The sequence below is a fragment of the Caloenas nicobarica genome, chromosome 5 (genome assembly GCF_036013445.1).
Source record: "Caloenas nicobarica isolate bCalNic1 chromosome 5, bCalNic1.hap1, whole genome shotgun sequence".
Lineage (NCBI taxonomy): Eukaryota > Metazoa > Chordata > Aves > Columbiformes > Columbidae > Caloenas > Caloenas nicobarica.
Window position 1 is genome coordinate 62,220,281 of NC_088249.1, and position 19,151 is coordinate 62,239,431.

A 19,151-nucleotide genomic window follows, 5' to 3' on the forward strand; every position below is an offset into this window, starting at 1 on the left:
TTTTGCATCTGAGGCACTACTCCAGGAATGAGAAGAGCATGAAAACAAGGCACTCTAAGAATAAAAGCCAACCCATACATGTAATAAGTATTGTGTGTTCATTTTTGACTTTGCAACTTCCCTGTTCAGTGGCTGAGCTGCTCTAGGACCAGAGTATAAGGAACTAAAATACAGTCAAAAGCAATCACTTCCTTGCTTAACTTGCACAGTTGGTACAACAGTTGTGTTGCATTAGTTACTGATTCATTGTTGGCTGGAGGGCATCATGGTCTTGGATAAAGCTGAGTGAACAACAAACAAGCATGCTGTAGAATAAAAGTTTGCATCAGTGGCTGGTAAGTGTGCCTGACAGCACTAATTGCCTTTCAGGAGTTTGTTATAGATTAAGAGGATACACAGCATAGCATCATTATAGCATCATCAATTCTGAGCAAAACAAACAAATGATTAAATAAGTTAGTAGTAGCAATTGAGAAGAAGAATGATGAAAAGCTAGCAGTGTATGAGAAAGAACACAAAATATACATACAACATGAATTTTCTCTAATCTTTTAAAACAATGTAATACTAGCTATATTATGTTAATTAATGGTACTAGAGCTCGCGGCTATGGCATTTCTTGGCAAATTGTATGAAACAGATGTCTGAGCCTGAAGACACTGGCTTCTATTTTTCCCAAAAATAGTGAGCTGTTAGCATTCTTGCTGCTGCTAACATATTGAAATCTGCTGCCATTTTCTCTCCTGTTGTCTCAATGTTAAATCAGAAAATACATTGTTGGTTGGGTGAGCGAGGGTAGATGTATTAGTCCAAACTGAGAAAAGAAAAAAATTAATAGAGACATAAATAGACTCCCTTTCACAGCATTTCCACCCCCCAAGGAATATTATACTGGGGGAGAGGTTGCTAGAAATATTTTCGGCAACTGATGAGGAAGAAAGGATGGTGTGTGGAAAGCACATATAATAGAGTTAGGAATACCTCAGAAGGGAGGTTCTGTTCCATGTTTTGTTACTTTATTTGTTAGTGCTAAAGCTGCTTCGAAGTTGAAAGTCTGAATTCCAAAATTCTGATAAGGCAAAGATTTCACTTGGGAATATCCTAAAGATTTTTTTTTTACTTTCTTTGCAAATAATTCTGATTTCACCTGCACATTTTTATTTATGAAAATACTTAAGAAAATTATACTTTCTAGAACTTGATTCTGATTATTGAGACTTGGTCAATGTGGAAAAGCAAAATATGGCAATTGTAATTTGCATATTAGATCTAATAATGATAAGACCTTGATGTTATTCTGAAGGCTTAGGATCTGTGAAGAAAGGATTTGCAAAATGCTTTGAAAGGCAGGTAAGAGGAAGATAAAAAGAGCTGCATAGTATACATTAAAGCGTTTTTACTATAATGTTGAAAAAAATGCCATGTATTATTGTTTAGGAGGAGGAAAAATTACTTCATTTACTAATTACATCTTTCTGAGTAAAAGGAACAAGCGCCAATGAAACACCTGTTTTAGTCCTCCCAACCTGAATTCTGAAATGGTTAATCCTGTGACACTATCCCCTGCCTACTGGCAGCAACCGCATGTCCTGTGTGGCTGCTACCACATCAGGTCTGTAAATGGCAAGCTATATGTCCTCGGTGAAAAGCACGTTCAACAGCTTCACTCACTGGTTGACCGAAGGGATCAATCACAAAATGAAACAACCATGAAATCACTGTAAAAGAACCAAATCTCAATGCACATTCCTCAGTTGTTTCTTAGTTCAGATCTGAGAACATTCAGCATACAAACTGGGCTGTCAGTATGTATTCCCAACTCAATTTTTTTAATATTCTGCTTTTCCAGATAGAATAAGGAGCATGAGGCTGGTAAGCCCTTATCTCTCCATCAGTCTGTTTCAATCTGTTGAAGACATAAAACTACTTATATCAAAGACAAATTGGCATTTTCTACATTAGATGTATCAGTTTATCATGGCTCAGGGAAAATGTTTCCAAAAGCCATATGAGAGACAAGAATCAAGCTGGATATTTCACAATAAGGACAGAACAACAGTTGATTTAAACTAAGTGAAAACTCTGTGAAATGGTAACAAAACCTAACACTGTAGATACTGCCCAGTAGAGCCAAGAGATGTATCTTAAAACATTTGCCCAAAGCATTACCTATGCTGGGTGAGGATCCTGGTGGACAAGGAAGGTTACCAAAGAAAGAGCATGCATAACACTGCCTTTTAGTTATTGAAATGATATTCTTAAATGTGTTTAAGGAAGAACTTTTTAGGTGTGTCTTAAAATCCTCTGTCAGACAATCAATGATACAGACCATTATGTGCCAGAATACATCATCAAAGTGCTAGAAAAGCCTAATAAGCAAAATACATCAGCAAAACAAGACTAGTCTGTAGTATCGAAGAGATGCTCTCAACTATGTTGGCCAAAAAGATATAAGTCTGAGTGCTGGTTTCGGCTGGGGTAGAGTTCATTTTCTTCCAAGTAGCTAGTACGGAGCTATATTTTGTATTTGTGCTGAAAATAGTGTTGAGAATATGGGGATGTTTTCATTCTTGCTGGGCAGAGCTTACACAGAGTCAAAGCCTTTTCTGCTTCTCACACCACCCACCAGCGGGTGCGCTGGGGGTTCACAAGAACTTGGGAAGGGACACAGCTGGGACAGATGACTCCAACTAAACAAAGGGATGTTCCATACCATATGGGGTCATATTAAGCAATAGAAGCTGGGGGAAGAAGAATGAAGACGAGACTTTCGGAGTGATGCCGTTTGTCTTCCCAAGTAACTATTACATGTGATGGAGCTCTGCTGAACACCTGCCTGCCCATGGGAAGTAGTGAATGAATTCCTTATTTTGCTTTGCTTGCACATGTGTCTTTTGCTTTATCTGTTAAACTGTCTTTCTTTCAATCCATGAGTTTTCTCACTTTTACCCTTCTGATTCGCTCTCCCATCCCACTGTGAGGGGAAGTGAGTGAGCAGCTGTGTGGGACTTAGTTGCTGACAGGGGCTAAACCATGACAGTTTGATTTTAAAAGTCTGCAAACTTGACATGTTAGCTTTTTAACACTAGACTGTTTAGAACCATCCTGTATTGTTTTAGCTTGGATTTGCCTTACTGATCTTTAAAAGTCAGAGAAATATCTGTAAGGAGAAATATTTCAGTTCTAGAATATGCTAGGCAGTGACTACTTGGAAAAAATTAAACCAACTTCTCTCTTTTGTAGAATTTTGGCAAAACTGTTCAGTTGTACTGCATTCAATTCTGTGACTTGAATTACAAAGCTATAATGTACGAAGTATAATGAAGTCAGAGAAAAGTAAGAAAGGAGCTGGCAGAGAATGGGGAAAAATAAAATGAAAAAACTCAACAAGTTGTTTGGTGAACAATGGAGGGAATTCTAAAAAAAGTGGATTATCTGATAAGTTTTCTCAGATGTCTGAGTGGTATGGTTAATAAGCAAGACTTTTTAACATTGGAAATTACATAATTCAGAGTAATCTGGTGAAATTCATAAATCCCAAAAGAGGCAGATTAGAGAAGAAAAATATATTTAGTAGTCAAATCCGCCAAGGACAGCTGACTTCAATCACAAAAACCTGTTTCTAGGTAAAGCACAGGGCAAGAATACAGTGGCTCTGTACTCACTTATCAGGTCTGTTATACATATTATCAGCAAGCACAGAGCAGTTCATCTTTATTTTGCTTCAGTTGTGTTTCACTAAAACGGGGACATTGGTATTGCCACTTCCTCAGTTTTTATCTATTTGATCTGTAAACCCTTCATGGGAAAAATTACTTCATGCTATGTGTTCATACAGTACCTTGCACAGTGGGATCCTAATTTCAGTTGAGCTCTCCAATTGCTGCCATAATACAAATAATAAATGATAATATATTAAGACCACCAAAGAACAGCCCCCCAGTTTAATAAATGTAAATCCTCACTTGAGATAGTTAAATCTACTCTGGACTTAGAAAATATATTCCATGGAATAATCCTGTACCAGTAGGGGCAGAGCTGACCTATTTTTATCTCTACTCCATGAATCACAGAAGTTAAAATGGACGTATTACAGTATCAAATGTCTATTTTAAATGATATAATAGAGGAGAAATCTTTTGAAGTTCCTTTTCTTTCAGGCACAGCACTCTACATATTAAGCCCAATGTAAGGTTCTTATCTTTGAAATACAGAATAAAAGCTGTTGACCTTTTAAACATAAAATCTTGGTGAGCTTTGGTATAGCTTGGTCTAATTATATTATAACGGATAGAAGGTAATCTCTTATGTATGCCGTCTAGACACATCATCTCTTATCAGAAATCTCAGGGGAAAAAAATTGGACCTATAGCAAAGCAGTGATGTAGCAATCTTTGTTGAAAGACCAGGATACCATGGCTTCACAACAGACAACAAGAGATGCATGACATTGCTAAGCAACGCTATGAGCTACTGAGGTTTTCTCTGGCTTCATACGATGTGGTAGTTAAGGAAGGAAGAGCAAGAAAAGAAAGACAAAAACAACCAAATGAACTGAAGAGTGTAAGAAAGCGAGCAAAAGAACAAATGGAAAAGCAGGAAAAATAAGTGTGAATTAGTAAAGTAATTGTAGCATATCAAAACTGCTGTTCTAGGAAAGTCACAATATTATCATCTTCTAATTAAGAAGTAACAAAAATCAGTATATTTACCAATGGATTTCTCCAGCTAAACTTTCATCATCCTATTTTACTTTAAAGTTTATAATCATACATGGATTGGAAAATGCTCCTTAAAGTAAGCTATGCTTTGAAGGAAATAACCATTTGTTAAAGCTCTTCTGCAGTTCAGCTAGAGAATGTTTGAAAACCAAACAAGTGGGCTCAAAAGCAATTGACAGAAGGTTTAAGCATTTCAAAGAACAGAATAATCTGATAAATGGTAAAAACGTCCTCTTTGAGAGCTTGGTAAGATATTTGCACTCTATAAAGGAGAGCTGTTCATTTGTCTCCATCTTTTTGTAAGGTTAATTCTCAGGTGATAACAGGTTTGTCTCTATTATTAGACACTCCCATGTTTTCTTTTTTTTTTAATAGAAATATTCACTAGTGTTCATTTTATCTCCATGTAGCCAGTGCTATGAAAAGTCTTACCACCAAAAAAACCCAGTAGATAACTTTTAAAAGTATGGCTTGAATTGTTCCTCCATATAACAAAATCTATGCTCACATGCAAGAGAATCTAGTTGAGAACAAAGGTATCATACCACCATGCTTTCAATCCAGTTATAAAAGGGCATAAATTACCCTTTCTAAATAAAGTCTTGTATTCACTTCCCCCACTCAGATTATTCTTCAGTTCTTTCTAAGGTCTCTGTCTTGTGCAACTTTTGTCTTCTGCTAAAAAAATAACATTTGGTAAAAGCCTGATGAATAATCCCACGCCATCTCTCATTCAGCTCTGAGAAGGCATATTGTCACCTTGTCTACATGTACCTCCTTTCAGGAAAATACCTTCTGACCTTGTTTTTCCTAGAGTACTTCCCATATAAACTAAAGCTATCACACAGATGACAACAGAATTGCTATCTCTTAATTCCTCGAGGAGAGTAGGAGAGATCCTCTGCAAAAACTTGATCATATGATGAAAAAGTGGATGTTAAGTATTTCTCATTGTGACCCAAAACAGTTAGAAGTACCATCTAAAATAAACCATTTAAGATGTCATTATATAATAACAACCATTAAGTGACCATAATCATTGCACCAGTCAAAACAGAACAATGTCTCACTTAGCATTGGTCCCCCAGATGTCAAACATTATTCCAAAAATAAACAATGTAGCTATTTAAAAACAAAAATCACAGATTAGAGAACAAAGTATCTATTTGACACAGAATATGAGTCTATGACTTTGTACGCTATTTTAATTCAGGTAAGTCTAAGTTTCTACTTTCCTACTGTTTTGTAAACATCCGGCAAGAACCACATGACATTAACTCCCTCAAGAAAGAGCATCAAGTGCAGACTAAATAAGTCACAATTTCAGTGTCACTATACTGTTTTCTATTTGATTCATTATCAGGAGCAAAAGTAATCTTGGTAAATAGGCAATAATTACAAGCAGACTGCAGGCTGCAAACCTGTAAAATAGTACTGGTGATGAAGTTGTCACTTCCTATTATTTTTGTGAGGGAAGACTATTTTTCTCTACGGTTTTCTAAGAATTTTCAGGTTTTGTGTGCCTACATAGCTTATTTTCCTGTGCCTGATAGCCTGGAATTTGTTTAATTATTCTTTCCATCTTAATGAAAACATACTTCTTATCCTGATATTGATGGCTAAAAACCACAATGTATTTAGAGAAGTTTTTACTTTCTGGTTAGAATGACCACCAGTCATATCCTGTGTTGTGCCACACTTTTGAATCTCTTCTCTCACTAATACTGAGGGATACCAAGGAGTTATCCTTTAATGAAGTCCAGGAATTACAGAAGAAACTTTTGAAATATTTCAGCTGCTTTGTTAAAGTTACTTTTGATTCAGTTTGGGGCATTAGAAATGTTTTTCGACCACAAGAGGGAGCTCATATTGTTCTGTTACGTACAACAGCGCTGTGTGGAGGCACACGGGATAATTTGCTATAAATCCGTCTTTGGTATAGAAATGAGAAAGGTCATCAGATATATTTTAATAAGCAAAATAAGTACAGATGCAAGTCTGAATTCAAATCAATCTTAATTAAAGACATTTTTAATGAAACCAGAATTGTTCCAGATTTTGTTCAACAAAATAAAATGCCAGACTTTTAACTATGTTTCTCATAGAAAAAGATTTCGGATTTATGGCTGCTACTCTTCTATGAGTAACTCCTTAGTTTCAGTGAGACAATCTATGGGAATGCAGATCTCTACTGTGATGAATGATGGTTCCAAAATTCATCCTACCTCTATACATAATAACAATATGCAAATGCTAATGCTCCTAGAACAAACCTCTATCATGTATAATCTGTGGTAGTAGTAACAGAGTTCTTTGAAGGCTTAAAACACTCTTGAGCCTCTTACCATCAAAATGGATGCTCCAAAGAAAGATGCTCCAGAGAGCTCTGAAAGATGCTGGAAACACAAGAGAAGTAAATTACATCACCAAAATGTGTTCTCCTCCATGGTTGCACTGTTTTCTGAAGACCATTTTCTAATCTTTAGGTCTGTTGAGTTCTAAATGGCATCTGTTCCCATGCTCTCCAAACTCCATAGTTAAAAAGTTTTAAGATATTTTCTGGCACTCAGTCTTCTCTCTCTGTGTTTTTTTTTTTTTTGTTTCTATTTTCATGTCATTACTTATAGGCCTACATATCTTGACAAAAAATCCCACTCCCTTCTTATTGCTCACCACTTTGAAATAGTTGGGTCTTGTTCATTTACCCATACACATCCACACACAAACACATCCACGCACTTAAAGGGCCCTGGAGTTGAGAATGATACATATGGATATTTTAACTGTGAAGAATCAAGAAACTGATGCAAACACAAAAGTAAGTAGGGAGAGTTTGGGATTTTTTTTTTTTTTTTTGAAAGAAAGTATTTTATGGATGGTTTGAGATGAAAACTTCAAAATTTTACCTGGGATCTCAAGCATTGTTTATGCTTCACTGGAAAGATTCCCCCGTGCAATCTAACCGATTGCATGTATGTCCAGAATAAAAGTGGAAAAGTGCATCCTCTCCATCGCTGTATTTTAGATATTTGCCTGTAAGGTCTTCTTTTCATGGTCCTTCCGATCATTAGAGTTTTCAACAGGGATTATTTATAAAGAAGAACAAAAATTTGAGAGGAATTGTTTTCTGTGCAGATCTGTTTCAATGTAATTTAAACATTTATATATTGGTGTGTGCTCTGCTTTGAACAACAGTCTACTGTGCTGGCAGACTTAGACACAAGTTGTTCCAATATCCCACTAAAACATAACAAACTTGTAATTCCCCAAACATGTATGTAGATCATTAGTGGTTTAAATTAAGTGATGTATTTTGATTTTAAAAGACCACCCCTTTCTGCATGTAGCACTTGGCATGTTCAATCACAATACATTTTATTCCCAATAACTTCTCTGAAGAAAAGTGTACCACCTCCAAATTCATATTATCATGGCAAATTAAAGGTTTGCAGATACATAACTCCATGCAGATGGCACTGAATGAATCTTCTTTGTGCAGAAAGTTTTGCTACATTGCAAATCTATGCATACTACTTGGTTTTATTGTGATATAAGTGCCATTAAACTCCTTAGTGTATTTCTCAGAGTTGTGTGCTAATTTACATTCCAATTCCATTCATGTGTCTTCTCAGTAAACTGCATTAAATCAGATTTGCCTTAGTTGTATTACAATGTAAAATACCATTTGTAGCTTAATAAAGGTGACGCATATATTAAAAAAAAAAAAAGAACAAAATAAAACAGCAGTTGAGAAGGAGAAAAGAGAAAAATCTTATTAAGGGTAATGCTACACACATTTATGTAATAAAAGTATTTCTGACCTTTTTGCAGTCCCCAAAATTGCCAGCTACTGTAAGGTTTTCCATAAACTGCCTGCCAAATTGACAGAAAAACTGGCCACTTTCCTACAGTTCACATCTGTGTTCAGTTTACACGCAGTAAGAATATAAAACACTGAGAATATTTAATTTATGCCAATCTGTGACATTATTTCCAATGAGGAAGATACTTTAGCATGGGAAACCAATGAAACAGGTGACCAGTACTCTTGATAAGGAATATTTTATTAATAATAAATGACTTGAATACAGAGCTTACTTCTCCATATTTCAGTTAAGCTACTTCACAATGTCTGACACCAAGTTTTCCACTGCAGTGACATTAGAGAGAAAGCACCTTCTCTGTCTTTGTGCTGTCCAGAGAATGAATCCCAGTCCAAATGTGGAAAACATTTGCAAGGCTTGGTTTCACTATTAATGAGCATTTAATGACACCAGCAAACCACAACATGAGGTGGTAAAAGAAGCAGCCTTCCAAGGAAAGGAACAATGCTACAATTGTCTACATGGGAGCCTGAACACTGTAATTTGTGAATGTGTGAGATCTTCATTACAAGACATGATCTTCCAAAAATCATAATTGTTTAATGAATGCATTTTTCTGTGTCTACACAGGATACTCCTCATTTTTGCTGGAAACCAGCTGCTTAAAACAACCACCACCACAGCATTTTATGCCCTCTCAAAGGTCCCAAATAAAAATCTACTTGCACGGTCTCATGACTTCCTAATCCTCAGCACTTCTAGCATTAAAAGTGAGCTTGCAATCTTGTGCAAGTAAAACTGTTTGCCCAGTTTAGGTAACTGCTGACTCAGAACTATGAAATTGTGTCATGAGTGTTACAAAGATGTACACTGACTGTGCATGATACAAAGAACTCCACATAACCAAAAGAGGCAAGTAAAAATGTTTAAAACATTCCTTTAATGTTTTACCTCATGACCTTAACCATTGCTGTCTCTAAAAAGACCATATTTACTCTAAAGTGTTTTCCAACACAGTGCTCAAAGCTTGACCAACAGTAATACAAATTTACAGTGTAGAGCTGCACTGCGAAGTACAGGCTCTTGATTTTTGCATAGTAAAATGCAACCTGATGTTTCGCAAGGTCAAAATTGCCAAAGAATTGGAAATTACGTTTATGATATAAAGAATAAATTTGTTGGAAAAACCCCCACAGGTGAAGCCCTTACCTTCGCTGTTCTAGAGACATGTCATTCTGTACCATGCGTGATGTCAAGCCTCTACTCCCAGATCTCTTTAGCGAAGCTGAGAAAGTTGGACTCTTCCCCTTGGGTCTCCTCTGCCACCTGCAGAGATGGACATAAACCAAAAAAAGGTATTTGCAATGGTGGACATTCCACTTGGGGCATCCTAAATAAAAAACCTTTCTGTTAAGATGTAGGAAATCACCACTTCCTGAAAAACGGACTTTTTTCCCGCTTACTAAACTGAATATAGTCACAGTCACTAATTCTGTTTGGAGATTAGTCACCACTACCAATGCTAGTATTTAAATAACAGTGCCAAACTTATAGGATTATTGTGAGAATTTTACTTTTATCAGAGAGGTTGAAATATAAAAGGTGCAACTGCATTAAACATATAGATATGAAATTAAAACAAGTCTACCTTTAGACCAGTGTTGAAAATTGAAAACTTAAGAGATTTGTTTCAATGATAATACCTTGCCTTTTATTCACAAAACTGGAGTAGAATATGTCCTGTTCTTCTTCATACACTTTCTTAAAAGACATAACAACAAATGCACACTGAATTACAAATAAAACACTTTCTTGAAAAATTTGGAGTTTGTTATTGCATCAAAAATAAATTAAGGTTAGTTCTTTTCTGCGGAAATTAAAAAAGTATTTGTCAGTAATTTTCACTGGAAAATAATTCAAATGTGAACTATCTTTAACAGTTTGCGTGTTTGCAAGTAAACTTTTGCAGAGAATGAAGGGAATGTCCACATTTGCCCCTAATTCAAACAATATATGTATATTCTCTTTCTCATTATTTTAATGGTATGCCAGGTTAGTGTTTAATTTAGGAGAGAGTATCTCATACATGAACATAGCCAGGATATCACTAAAAGATATGCAAGGTTTTCTGTATGTCTTTAATGGAGAAAATATAAGAAACTTACTTAGGATTTAGTTTGAGGATTTTATGCTCAACATGAATGCTAAGCCACAAATGTTTTAATAGCAATTTAAGTATTCCAAGGTAGGATTAATTTCCATACCTTGTTTACTTTCCATAAGGTTAGCTTCTAGTGTTATTATTTTGACAAAGATTACTTTTTCCTTCCTCTCCATAAAAGAAGCAACCAACACCTCTGAAAGAGAAATGGAAACATTCATTTGTCTTTCAGAGACTTTTAATTAGGCAGAGGATAAAACCAAAGCATGTTAGTGACAGCAAACTTAATGCAACACACCAAGAAGCCAGACATGAAGAGTGTGCCACACATCTAAAGAAAGAGAATAACCACAGTTATTTTAACAGTTAAGGAAATACAGATATTGTCCAACTTATCTTTCTCCAGTAGAATGGTCCTGTTCTCACAAATAACCCTGATTACCTATCAGGGAAATACAAATCAGCTCATATTTTCTGTGAGCCTCGAATAGATTGCAACGTGAAACTGCCTGGACACAAACTTTTTTCCTGTCAGTGGCGTGCATCTCTACGTCTCCTTGTTCTGTTTCAGTGCTGAAGTACAAGTGGTATGAAAACAAACCGAAAGAGTTCATTTCTGGCTCTGTAGTTTTAGTCTGCACTTGGGAGAAGTTTGAGGCTTTTCGATTTGTCTGGTTAGGGGAGATTGCCCTCTTTAAAGCAAAAGCTGCTGCCAATTAATAACCAGGACAAAACTCCACAAAAGCAGATGGGTCAAAGAAAAATTTTTCATTTCATGTCAACTATTCTCATCTCCTTCAGCTAACTCTAAGATCTCATAGGGCACTCCAGGCTCAAATATTTGGCATGAAGGACAAAGAAAGAATTGAATTTCAGCTACCAGCATTTTCCAAACTCACTCCTGTCCTCGCTCTTGACTCATTGCTCTCCCTATATCAGAGTATTCTCATTTATTTTTCACATAAACTACTGCACATTGTTGCATCTGCAAGCTGATCAATAAGAAATTTAGAAAGGCACAGAAAACGAGAGTAACGCCAACATCTGTGAGTTTTTAAATGCCATAACAGTGTGAGATAAGGGGCAGATTGTCATTCTGGGTAGGAAAGCAAATAAGTCTCAGGGGACTATTTGACAAATATTAACCTTGGTGGACTACTGAAATTTACTCTTTAAGATGTTATCGGTTGTTTCACTGGAGATTTGCATTTATAGTAGGGTTACTATGCTATACATAACTTAGTCCATATCTGAACTAGCTAAAAAGTAATTAGCAAGACTATAACCAATAAATGAAAATACAAATTAAAATTGAAGTGACTCCTGGCATGTGAACAAACGATGTAAAAAGGTAGACTTTCTAGGCTGGTATAGTAGAAGCCGCAGCACCGGCTTCTCAACACAGCCAGCAAAGTGCTCTGGAGTTATTTGTTCTTAGCATGGGACAGGATCTGTCTCTGCATCAGGTCATGCCGTAGTCCTTCTACTGACATAACCTGCGAGGGGCATCTAGGGACAGGGTGGCTTCCAGAGGTACAGAGGCCCTTCATGTACTAAGGATAAAATGTCATCTCAACAAAGAATAAAGATGTTTTTGAAAAGGTTTCGCTGCATGAATTTGGTTCAGTTGCATTCACTCAGAGAGGGCTGCTTCACAAAAGGACCATTTGCAAAAACTGAATCTGAAATTTGTCTTTTCAATATCTACCATGTCAGCTAAATTGTCAGACATTCAGCTTATACTAATGAGTAGAATAACAGCACTTTTTGGCTTAGGCTGGTAGTGAACACAGTATGAACATAAATACTTCCAAACAAAGTGGAAAGTCATCCTTACTACTAAATAAAATACAGCCCTTCCCTCACACATATTCCATTAACAAACTTAGAAGCAATTTGGATTTCTTTACATTAAAATCTACTTTATTAGTAAATACCATGCCCATTTCTTAAGAACATTTGTCAGATCTGCCTTTTTTCAGTTTAGCAAACCTCAGCTGAACTTCACATATCACATGTTGCCTTGTCTGTCTCTTACAACAACTTCTAAGGTATTACACACAGCTGACATCAGTCTGTCTAGTTGTCATTCCTGAGTCTGTCTCAGGTCCATACTGATAAACATTACATTGATTTTTCCTGGTCCTCAGGTGGTTTCTTATATTTTGACTCAACACATTTGTATTATGTAGAAAGGTTCACAAAAACCTCTTCAGTTTCCAACTTTTTTCATTTCTTTCTATGCACTGGAGTACACCAAATTTGGTTGCAAACATGTCTGCTTGATGAATTGAATGCTCCTCCTAGGACCACATGAAGGATTATTTGTAAAGCCTCCTCAGTTCATCCCCTTCTGATAGCGATAACTTGTTTCTTAAGTCAGGTAAAATACCTAGCTTCATAAAAGTACCACTCATTGATTTTCTGCCTCTCATTCATTTCACATTTTGTTTTCAGTCTTGTGAGGTGGGCATGTAACTTTTTTCTTAACGTACATTAAACATAATCACACCACCAGTAAAAAGCAACTATGCCATTTTGCCAATAGTTACCTCTCCCTACTTCAATTTCTTCAAGCACATACAATGAAACAGATCCCAACACATCAACTATTAATAGATCCGGGCTCTTCCACCTTTATTCACATGTTCACAGGCATATAGCTGTTCAGGTTTTTTATACCCAGAAAATGCACTGTAATCAACATGCTGGGGACAAATGCAATATTTAGAATTTGAATTAAGATATGTAACACAGTTACTTTTCCCATGACCTGTGGTTTTATCCCTACCTCTTAAAGGTGGTCACTACAGTTAGCTGGAGTGTTCTCTAGGCTAAGTTTTGTACAGTATGAGCAACAATAAGGAAACGCAGCCTACTCCCAGTCCACATCCAGCCTACAGCATGACAGAATCTTAGTCTCAAAGGATTGTGACTTCAAGGGAGAAATACAACTATTGACTACCTCCGTTCTTCCAGCTTTGTAATGCCCAAGTGAACTAAGAAATTATGTTTCTCTAGCACAGGAAAGTACAATTCCAGAAAAGAGCTGAGATCATACAGACAGCAAAAAATAGCCACTCTGCAGAGACTTTTTTTGTCCTTCCTTTTTCCCCAACAAATCCTTTTTCCTGATAGGAAAGTCTTTGTGTTGATGGGATACAAAGGACATCTCCAAAATTCTGCACACTCTAGATATTATACCTGTGGATTTGTGCAACGTGAATGCTCCATCTTCTCTACTCCATGTCTCTGCTACATTGATCATAGTATGGAGCACTCAGCTCTAGAGTAAATTCACTGAGATCAACAGACCCATATAAATAGAACTTTAAAGTGGTGTGGGGACGACTGACAAAAGGACCAAATCTAATATTCTTACTAAATCAACTTTTATGTTTATTTTGACCTAGATTTATATAAAATGTAGTATTTACTGTGTAATTATATATGAGGTTTGATGACAGCTGACACAATTTTGAGGAAAATGTTTAAATATTATGTTAGTGTCAGATGAAGACTGTGAAATTTGATGTTCCCATGGTCTTCACCACACTGAACTTTCATCTAATTACTTCACAGTGCTCTGTGAAAGCTCTGTAGTATTCTGAGCTGCAACAGGAAAGAGGAATTCAGAATTAGCAAAACCTCCCCCACACCCACACTTCCTCACAATAATCTCCAGAGCAAGGCCCAGAAAAAACTTGCAAATGCAAATGTTCTCCAACCGGAAGCCCAAGTAAGATAAAAATGAAGCTAGCCAGTAGCAGAACAGATTTTTAAGTGACAAAAAAAAAAAAAAAAAAAAAAAAAAAGGAAAAGAAATTAGAAATTAACAATTAAAAAATGTAAAATGAAGCCTTAGAGCATTAAAATCTGATGTCTAAATCACCCATCTAAATACAAAGTAGAAAGGCCTAACACTGTTTTCAGTGGCTCTCATCTGTTTTTTCAAATAATAGTGGTTAAATAAGACCTTATATTATCATTAGTTTAGGAAGAGGAATTATCATTCAAATGTATATGTTTAGCTTCTATAACTAGCTTCTGTACAAAGGCAGCGGGCAGACACTTTCTTTGGTCATTTGATAAATCAAGAAAATTACATAGTTTCCATTAGGACACTTCATAAAAACAGGTTCAGCCAGCATTGATTCAAAGAAGCCATTGTTGCCATTGGAAGTGTCTATTAAGAAAGGTTCTATCCATTTTGGAACCACTGTGTTTCTTCACATAGTCCAAGACCAGGCACTGAGAAAAGCAGTGGGTAGATTAAGCTTCTGTGACTGTGCCATAAATCTAAAAACGGGCATATGGTAAATTCTTCCACTCACCAAAACTCACTTAAAAAAAATGTACCCCAGGTAATTAGGGTAGAAACAGAAGGTTAAAACTCTCAATATCCTTTCTCTGCCCTTATCTACCCCTCTTACTAACAAGCTTAAGAAAGCATACACTGGAGAGTAAATATTACGTCAAAGTGAAGCTACTGAATGAAGATTCCAGAGACCTTCAGTCATTTCCCAGGTATGCCACAAAACTGGTAAGTACCCCTAAGCCAGTAACTTCATTAGTGCTTGGACTTGATGATCTTAAATGTCTTTTCCAGCCTAAATGAGTTTATGATTTCCATTGACTTCAGATAAAAGCATTTATCTCATTTTGGCTCACTACTTTATATATAAGCTTGAAGTACTCACACTTTGATTTCTTCACTTTTTCTCTGGTTTGCTGTTTCTAGAACCACAATTATGGATGGTTCCAACATTGTTCTTTAGGATGTTTTCTAGTAATAAAGTATTGTGTACAAACATTTATTGGTATAGCCATTGAGTGTTTAGTTAGGTCCTTGGTTCTGTCCTACTCTCCTGTGAAACCCTAGATGCAGAGCTTGAGTAACTCATGTGTAAAACAGAACAATACATCCCTGTCTCAGCACATAGTGTGTGCAAGTTCAGTTCAAAGAAGGAACTGTCTTCCACTCAAAGCTCTCTTCTCTCTGTATTCATACTGAACTAACAATCTTAAAGAAAGTATGTCAACAGCATTCACTAGGCATATTGCATTACACAGCGCCAAAGCGAGGTTCAAACCTCAATCACTAATGCACATATAGCTTTAGTGAGCTTTTCTTTGGTAGGTCAGAATTATTATTCTCATGTCACAGATGGAAAACTGAGATGAGGAAAGGGAATATCATCTCCTTTGTAAGGTCACTCAATGTGTCACTGCCAAACTGGGATACAAATGCAGGAGTTTTTTGGTTAGCACTCACTGCTACACACTTGCAGGCAGCATTGATTCTGGTCATGTGAAAAGAGCCTTCAACAAACTCAACCAATCCCAAGACTCAATGGCTCACTAACACAGAATTCTAGCAAGGGCACTTACATCACAGGATAAGAGTCACTAATAATGAAAATACTGAGATGACAAAAGTAGACTTTGTAGTAGTAAAGAAAGTCAATCTATATTTTAACATTTGTGCATCCTACTTGAGACATTTCTAAAAATAATCTCCCTACTGTTGCCATTTCTCTTCTTGACTCATGGGATGCCAAGACTGAAATAAAGATAACTAACTATAGCTTCAGCTGTGACGGTGCCTTTAATTATTGACTCATGGTTCTTACTTCTCAAAGCTCAAAGCCAACGACAGAATACATCTTTAACAATATATAAAGTACAGGAATGGCACTGGCACATTAGGATTGCTTTATATCCAGAAGAGTCAAACTCAAAATGCTTAAAATTAAGGACTTCATAGTCACAATATTTGTTTGTTTCCTGGTATTCTTTTTACAAAGACACAAACAGATGAGAACATTCATGATTTCCCAGTTGTACCATCAAATGCTTTGCAGACCTTTGACTATAAATGTGCATGGGAATAAACTGCAGAGTTACTTAAATAGCAATACGAAACTTAACAGTCCAGCAATCTGTGAACATTCTTTAATCTTGATCCAATAGTCAAATCATGGCCAAAATAATAGCACCATGGGTTTATTTTGATTCATTTAAGGTTTTACACCAGTACAGGAACAAAGTCACTTACAGTACTCTACCATAAATACATTCTTTCTCCCTTAATCTCACTGTTCACCTCTACCAGATCTCTAAAATTCCAGACAGAAAGGCAGAATTTTAGACTCCAAGGAAAAGGCCATATGAATTTCCATCTTGTCCACCAGTTTCCTATGAAACGCAGTGATCCTGTGGTTGTAAACAACAATGCCAAAAGAGCTGACCCACAGAAAATAACATATTGAGAAGGAAAGCAAGAAAAAAAGAAAAAAGAAAAGCAAAAACTTTGTCTTAACTCTGGTTCTTAAGTGCCCACTAGCTTGGTGTGCAAATTGTAAAAACAGCTGTCCTTTGAAGTGAAACCTGCCGCTGCATGGTGCTTGTCTGTGAATTGTCATCTCACAGCAGGATTCCAGGTGCATAACCATTAAGCACATGTCATATGGTAAACTATAAACACATATTTATATAGGGCACAAATAGGGATTCGGAGCACAGCATTATTAAACATATACAGTTGAACATGGAGAGTCTACTTACGGGGAAAAAAAAAGACATTTTTACAGAGGTCCTGAGGAAAATATTTGCCAAACATCAGCCTTCATGTGAATCAATTCTCTTATAACACTAATACGACAGGTAAAGCAAATTACTTTTTCTCATTTAATTACAAATTTGATATATAATAACAAGTTAATTACCTTTCTCACGAGAAAATGGTAAAAACATCAGGCCATAAAAAATTCAAAATTATGTCACATTTTTCACATACCTAACTCAGCACATTTGTTTACTATTCTATTATATAACAGTTTCCTTTAATAGCATCACTGTGTCCAGCTCTATGAAAAAGAAAATATGTTCCTTTATAGCACAATGGAATGCCAATGATTAATTCATACTAAAAGACACTCTGTTGGAAAGAAGCATATGTAATTATTTTTGTATTGCATATACACAAGACCACAATAGATTAACAACAACAAAAAAAGCATCATTTGTTGAGCATGTGCTACTCTAGCTCTATTTAATGAATTAGTAATTCAAAATTCTTAGCAAAAGTGCAGTGTTATGTTTTACTGTTTCAGACTAGATAATCAATATTTCAGAGTATGCACAAAATATGATGTAATATTACAATACAAACATCTTGAATATATGTGAATATTAAACAGGGAATACACATTCATTTTTACATTATTCACTTCCATTCCTTCTCATGTTTTTCTCCACATTATTCAAATAGTGTTGGGTCTATGTTTGAGTTTTTCTTACACAGAATATATTCACTTATGGGATCACAATTCTTTCCATGGCAACCAACCTTCATATAAGAGATTCAGGATGTGTGAGCTTAATGATAGGTGAATAGGCACAGAAAATGTTAGTGGTGTCCAGAAGGAGAGGATGGTATAGATCTGCCTAGTCCTCCAACCAGAAATTGCCATGTAATTCTGTAAAAAATTGGCTTTGGTAAACTGAGAACAAAGAAGGTACTTCTCTCACATTCATTATTCGCGTAAGTCAAAGCTCGATACGTGAAAACGGAAAACATTGCATAGTTTATATTAAGAATATAAAGAAAATTGACATCTCATATAAGTTTTTGTGGTGTAATTTTAGTCAGCATTAAAATCAGATTGCCTGTAAATCCATTTTCTGCACATAGAGGTCACAGAACGTTCCAGGTGAAGGCAAGTTCAGCAAGCACAGCAGTGCACAGAGCCCTGCCTGGTGCACCACAAAAACAGGGAAAATAGTGGTATTCCAGCTACTTCTGACACCCATGCTTCTCCTTTGGTCACTTTTATTCACCTGGAGCCTGCCTGGGTGTGGAAAAACTAGAAACCAAGGGCAAATCCTGGGCGGCACCAGTGATAACTCCAGTGTAAGGGAGCTCTTGTGGAAAGAGCAGTAATGCCACAAACTAAAATAAACCTGGAGAAAGCCTCCTAAATCAGTACCATTAATGAGACAGACGTATAACATGTTGAAATTAGTCAATAAATAGAAAGGTGGCTAAAGGCTAAAATGTTCAATAACTAGAGAAATTCGGTTACTCTTAAGGCGCCTGTCATGGCGCACGATTGCTGCTCCACAGAGTGGTAAGACTTTCCAAGGGAAAAAAAAAAAGAAAAAAATGATCATAAAAATAATAATTAACAAACAGCAGAATCATAGAATCATTTATGTTGGAAGAGACTCTCAGGATCATCGAGTCCAACCATAACCTAATCCTAGCACTAAACCCTGTCCCTAAGAACCTCATCTAAATGCCTTTTAAACCCCTCCAGGGATGGTGACTCCACCACTTCCCTGGGCAGCCTGTTCCAATGCCCGACAACGCTTTCTGTGAAGAATTTTTCCTAATATCCAATCTAAACCTCCCCTGGCACAACCTGAGGCCATTTCCTCTTG